Source organism: Gekko japonicus, unplaced genomic scaffold (genome assembly GCF_001447785.1).
Source record: "Gekko japonicus isolate JY-2015 unplaced genomic scaffold, Gekko_japonicus_V1.1 scaffold1507, whole genome shotgun sequence".
Lineage (NCBI taxonomy): Eukaryota > Metazoa > Chordata > Lepidosauria > Squamata > Gekkonidae > Gekko > Gekko japonicus.
The window spans coordinates 422,806-429,901 of NW_015159756.1; positions in this window are offsets into that span (position 1 = coordinate 422,806).

Here is a 7,096-nt window from a genome sequence, read left to right on the forward strand (position 1 = left end):
TGCAAAAATGCCCCTCACCTTCAGTGTCCACTGAGAGATTCTCTGGTTTGACCTTAGTCCATTGGATACGATGGAGGATGTGGACACCTTCTTTATAACTCAGACCCCATAAATCCAATCCTCATCAAACTTGGAGACCAGCTGGAGATCTGCTGTGAGTTTAGTGTCTCTAGCTTGCATAGTATCTGTTCTATACACTCCTGAACCTGCACCTCATTTCCACAGAAATCACTTTCCAGGGGGCACCTTCTTTGGGGGGGGTCATTACTCAAACCCCATAAACCAAATAAAGGTAGAGGAGAGTCAGCAGGAGGTACCCTGTGAGTCTGATGTCTCTAGCATGCCAGGGGGGCATTCTACCACATCACATTTCACGAACCAAACCTGTTCATCTAGCACCAAAAAGTTTGTGACAGTCTGTGGTTTGCGAACCATGAACTGAACCACAGTTTTCGAGTTCATGCCCATCCCTATTCAGCTCTATTCACCACAAAATATGCCTCAAGCAGAAAAAATAATCCTATTTTCTTTTAAAAGGTAAAGGTTCCCTTGCTCGAAAGCCAGTCGAATCCGACTCTAGGGTTGCAGTGCTCATCTCCGTTTCAAAGCTGAAGAGCCAGCGCTGTCCGAAGACATTTCCGTGGTCATGTGGCCGGCATGACTAAACACCAAGGTGCACAGAACGCTGTTACCTTCCCACCTATTTATCTACTTGCAATTTCTTGCTTTCCAACTGCTAGGTTGGCAGGAGCTGGAACTAGAGATGGGAGCTCACTCCGTCATGCGGCACACTCGGGTCTCGAACTGCTGAACTACCGACTTTCCACAGCCTGCAGTTCAGCGTCTTAACCACTTGAGCCACCGCAGCTCCATAATTCTACATTACCTTCCTATTATTAGGATTTTTTTAAAAACCTAGCTTACTTCAAATTTATTGAACAGAGTTACAATACAGCTAGAGCTGCAGGTGAGTGGCAGTACAGCAGGTGAGTTTGGCCAGCATGTTTTAATTTCTCTATACATTCAAATCAAATATTTATGAATTGAAAAGACTAGGTTTAGGAACAGGCCCGTAGCTACATTGAAGCATTTTGGGGCCTGGCCCCCCGACTTCCTGCCAAGGCCCCACAACCTCCCCACCTGCCAGCAGCCCCACAGGCTCCATCCTGGGCTGGCGGTCCCGAGCTGGCAGTGCAGGGCAGCCACGGCATGAAGCAGTGCAAGGCAGCCAGGCGAGCGGGCTGGCAGGTGAGGTGGGGGCCAGGGGGCTTTGGGTCCTGTGGCTGAACCTGCAACTACAGAGATTTCTCCCCTTCTCCCTCCAGTGCAAGATTGCAGACCTCGCTTGCTTGCATGCGCCTGTGCCCTCATCGCCGAGGAAGATGGCCACCAAGGGAGAGAGAAACACAACACTCCCTCAACTTTCCCTCCTGGGTTTTCCCTTCAGCTCCCGCCTTCTCAGCTCAGCTCGGTTGCACCAACGCAGGGCGCACACAAGCCACCAGCAGCAGCAGAGCAGCCATCTCCATCCCGTCTGCTCCCCCACCTCTCCTCCTTTGGCTTGTCTCCCTGGGCAGGGGGCCACTTCCAAGTCTGAGAAGTGTTGCAGTAAAAAGCCCCCCTGCAGGGCGGTGGGTGGGGGTGTGACCGAGGCAAAGTCCGAACAGGAGCCCGCCACTTTCGCCATAGTTCCCTGCACTCCACACAGCCAATGTGGTTGCGGGAGAAAGGAGAGGAGGAGGGTTAGGGTTAGACTGACTTCCACTTACACCCACACTCCTCAGTAGGGGAAATAACCCTGCTCCTGCCTGCGAGTGTGAGTTTATTTTATTTTTATCAGTGCCCCCTGACTTATTTAAAGGCCCCCTAAATTAAGAAATCCTGGCTACGGGCCTGTTTAGGAACCTTCAGTAAGTGAGGTGGAACCAAGAACTCTGTCTTGAAACCTGTCAAGATTTCCAATCACTCCAAAGAAAGCTGAAGAATCAAGAAAGATTCTGGAAAGGTTGCTCCCACACCCCATGTACTAGCTTTCAGGATCAGTATCAGGTTCCAGAGGTTAGGCAAAGCAGAGTCATTCAGTCCAAGGTCTGGGATCCAGAAGTCAAACAAAGCAGAGTAGTTCAGTCCAAGGTCAGAGGTCCAGGCCAGGTCAGGCAAAGCAAAGTCATTAAGCCCAATGTCAGGGGTCCAGAAGTCAGGCAGAGCAGAGTCGTTCAGTCATCTGAGGTCCAGTAGTCAGGCAAAGCAGAGTCAGTGGCTTAGCATCTATCGTACATGTTGTGTCCATGCCTAATAGCCTTTTTTGGCTGGTTTTATAGTCCCATTGTTATGTATGTGGACCGCCACTAGGGGCCCGCGGCAAAGACAGGCAGTAGTAGTGGGGAAAGAAATAGTGTCATTGGGCAGTCATACTCAGACTATGATGACTTTGCTTATAGCTCTTGTACTTCAGTTCCCTCAGAAACTTCCTTGATCACTGTGCAGCCAAAGCACTGGAACTGTTTTATCAATCTATAGATTCATTTAGTCTAAAATTATGGTCCAGGCAGTAACCTACAATATGAGAGAGGGGGGAAGGTGGCCCAAAATAGCTTCTGTAACCTCTAGTGGCCTTTATTATTGCTACCAGTCTCCCCCCCCCGCTGCCTCCACCTGATGGCCTTTTATAATTATAGATACTGTAACCAGCCTCCTGGGCCCTGAACCCAGGGTGGTCTTTTCCAAGAGAGAGACATCCCAAAACAACCTCTGAAACTCCACAAGCAGTGCCCTCATGAAGCCAGGCTTGGCTTAAACAGTGGCTTTTGCTGGGTGGCTAGGAGAACCATACCCCCCCCCCCTCTCTCCTGTCAGCTCTGTGTCCAAAAGGACAAGAATGAACAAGTTTATGCTCTTGCATCAGGCATCTTCTACTGGCCAAATGGCTAGTCTTTTGTTTGTCAAATGTACAGGCAGGCAGGAACAAAGAGCCTCTGGTCTGTGCTATTGTCCTGAATGAAGTATGGTGCATGTTTCCAGCCCCAACTTCTGTTTAACTTGTATGTCAGGAAATACCTTTGGAATAATCCTCTAATTCCTGTCTCCATATAATTGTCTAAAATATCTGCATTCTTACACCTATGCCAGACCCATCAAGGTAAACATTAACTCTCCATGTCTAGTGAATGGTCTCCCATTCAGGTTCATCCTGTCACACATTAAGAAACATCACCTCTTTTGTCTGCCACCAGGAAAACACCAGACCACCCTATTGTTTCACAATGGACACTCCCAGCCCAACCATCCAAATCCCATCATAGCTATTGTTAATCCAGACTCTGCCTCTCTGGGACCTCATTGGTTACAACTAGGCCGTGCCCCTCCTGACAACCGCACTCCCTGGGACTCCTCATTGGCCCAAGTAATCTTTTGTCTTCACCTGGGACAAGCCCCTCAAGGACTCCCATTGGTCTGCATTGTTTCCCAATGTCTATATCTGTCCATGCACATGGCCTCAGAGGATGTGCCCTGATGTCAACTGGCAGCCAACCCCAAACTTCTGTTTGGGCCACAATCCCTTCTCCATGGATTCTGCACTTCTGGACAGGTTGTATTACCCCATAACTGAACCCTCTATTCACTATCAATCACCTCCACTTTCTTAGTTCTGCATTGCTTGCTCTCTTTGAATGCTTAGTGTGCTTGTAATTAGGGGAATTCTTCAATAAAACCTATTTAATTTACTCTTCAAATCTGGAGTTTTCCTCCTGTGCTGGACCTTGGTATACAATTGGTGTGCGGTCCCTGTACCCCTCTGGCCTTGCCTGCTGCCTAGCTAATTCTTCCAAACAGCAATGCAGGCCATTGGTGGTAACAATACCTTATAGAGCTCAAATAACTAAAAATTACCAGACAGAATGGATTGGCTTTAGACGTGGGATGGTAAACAAAGCTTCAGAGATCAAGGTGCTTATGCAACTAAGTCCACTTTTAACCAAAGACTTTAAAAAACATTAATAACACATACTAAAAAAAGTTATTAGGCAGCGTACACAAGAGCACTCGGCGTAAGCAGATAACAAGGGGAAAAAAACTTCCAGCGAAACCTAACTAGACTCTTCCCTATCTTGCCACAGTAAAAACAAAACAATTTCTGTCTGCCCAACATTGTTCCTTTGTCAGGTCAGCTCCTGGTTTTTCTTGTAACACCCAGTTCTCCAGCAAAGGCCACTTCCACACAGTCATTTTTGTCACTCTTTTGTCCCTATCGCTTTGGGTTCCCCTCCCCCCTTTCCACATGTGTTTTGCTCCCTCTGGGACCACCAGACAGAGCAAAACACATTGGAGGGGAAAAGCCCTGAAGCAATAAGGACAAATGAGTAGCAAAAATGACAATGCAGAAGTGGCCAAAGTTTTATTAACCTCAAGGTTTCTTCTTGATTCTCTGTCATTGTTTCAGCTTTTTGTCCCGAACCACTTGGGTCTCTGGTTTACATAGCTGATCAGTCAGTAAGGGCAGCCCTAAATGTCAGTTCCCAAAAACTGTTTTTTAGAGTTTCATTTCTACAGTACTCAGAAAAGAAGGTATTTTATTTCCTAGGCTGACCTGATGAACTCTGCCTGAAGCTAATCAAAACATTTTTTGTTGTCAGAAACAATGATTTTAATAGTCATAACCAGATACAAAATGGTGGAAATTGTTCTAATTCTTTTGACAGATACATACTAAGTATGCACACCAAAGTATCTTGCTTTGGGGTGGGGGGGGAGTGTGACTGTGTTGGGTAGAAAACACTGGTATATTTTATGATGAGATGTGAAGAATACAATAATTCATAGGTAAAATTTAGATCTCAAATTATCCCTTTATCACAATTTAACCTTAAAATAAGTGGATCTTTATACACTTTGCCCCCTCTCATACCAGTATCTTAAACAGTGACCCAGAAATACTAAAAAATCTTGAAAATTAGTACTAAAAAATCTACACATGCTGCAGTGTTCCATATCACTTCTGATTGTTCCTCAGGATCTCCTTGTACACCCCAAAATTTAGAGACAAAAAGGAGAAGAGAACCAATAGCTAATACACACTAAAAATAACTGTATTTGGTCAGGTGGGATAGGTATCTTTATATTCAGGTACCAATTAATGACCTGCTTATATAGTAGCAAATTGAGATTAATGATGTAAGATTTTACATGCAAGGTAATATAAGCAACAATTAGGAAATAGTCCCCAAATTATTAGCTTTCTAAAAGTCCCCTGCTATAATGTCTTCTTTTAAATTTCTTTCTCATCACCCAAGCCCTGCTACAATCTATTGTGGCAGACTTGTAGTATCTGAGTGGCATACAAAATGAAATGGACTCAACCCAACGGTAATAGTTATTTCCAGCACAATGATGAAAAGAGGCCAGTAGCCCCTACCCTGTATGACAGCTGTCAATCTGAAACATATGGAGCTTTCAACATTGAAGCATCCTAGTGCTATGGCTTCAGCATTTTCCTGACAGCTGTCATTCAGGAAATGAACGTGAGGTATGCAATGTCTATAATGCATACAAGAGGAGACTATGGCCATTCCTAAAACATTTCACTCCTGAAGTACAAATATGCAAACCAATTCTGTGTTGGATACAATTCAGTCCCATGGAAATTGCTCCATTTCCACTCATAATAAATATTCAAGTCAAGAATGCATTACTCTTATTAATCGATCTTCAGTGTTAGCAGTTGCATCAATACCTACTTTATATATACTTTTTTCTTTTTCCTTCTTTATTAGTTCCTGGAGTTGAAGGTTTTTTCCCTTTTCTGTTGATTTTGAAAGAAAGAAAAAAAAGATATGGACAACACCTGGGAAAACCAAAGGCTTGTTCAACAACTGGGTGGAGGGAAAAGACAAATGGAAGACAGATTTTACAAGAAAATATTTATTAAAAACTGCCCCTATTTAGGAAAAAAAGTACTAATTTTACACTTAAATACAATATCACTTTGCCCAGGATAGTCTGTCACTAAAAATGAAGTAACGTAAGCCCACATACACCAAAACCCTATCAAGAAAATAATGTACTAAGTGGAAAATTCATTCTGCTGATGGTTGTTATCACCACTGCAGGTTTTTACCTGCTAAATCTTGAAGACATCTGCAGGGGATCCAATCTTTACCAGTTTTATACTTTTCATATATATAAAAATATAATTAACACGCAATATAAAGTATTTGAGAAAATTCAAGGTGCACTTTGTGGGCAGAGTGGGACAGTTTGATAGCTGTCATCCACTTCTAACATGACAGCAAGCTAGGTCAATATTTTAAGCAGGATGTTTTCTATTGCTCCCAAAGCAATATGGAATTCTGTAAATTCAGAAAACTCAGTTTGAATGCTAGTATGATGTGAAGCATTATAGATGAGTGAGGAAAAATGGAACTAAGTGGAAACAGCATTGTTAGGAAGTTACATACAGTCATCAATTATTTTAATGTAGCTGTATTAAAATTCAGTCGTATCACCATTATAGACCAATTAGATGATACAGAAGAATACATTTTTATTGCAGCAAAACATGTAACATGAACTTTGAAAATGGCAAAACAAACTCAAATCTTTGGACAAGTTCACTATCGTGGCATATTGTAAACCCACTGCACCAGGTGAACAGTTTGTACTAAGGAACACTGTATCACAAAGATTTACACTTTCATTGTGCATTACAACTTTCCTTTCCATAGCATCTATCTATATACTAATAGCGAAAGGCGCCCCCTGCATGCGGATATCTAAATCCGCACATCGGGGGCACCTGGGGGGGGGAGGCAGATTTTCCTGCGCACTTTGGGCAGTCCCCAGGTGTGCACAAAAATCTGGAAAAAAAATCGGGGAGATATTTAAATCCCCCCCAAAAGTAAAAGAGCGTCCCCTGTGCATGCGCAGGGAACGCTCTGCAAACTGCCTCACCGCCACCGCCACAGAGAGAGGGAGAAGGCTTCGCAGGAGAAGGCTTGGCGGGCCGGGGGGGGAGAGACTGGCAAGGCTCGGCGGCTGCAAGCTGCATGGGCCTCGCTTCGGATGTGGGGGCGGGGGAAAGAGAGACCAGCAAGGCCCG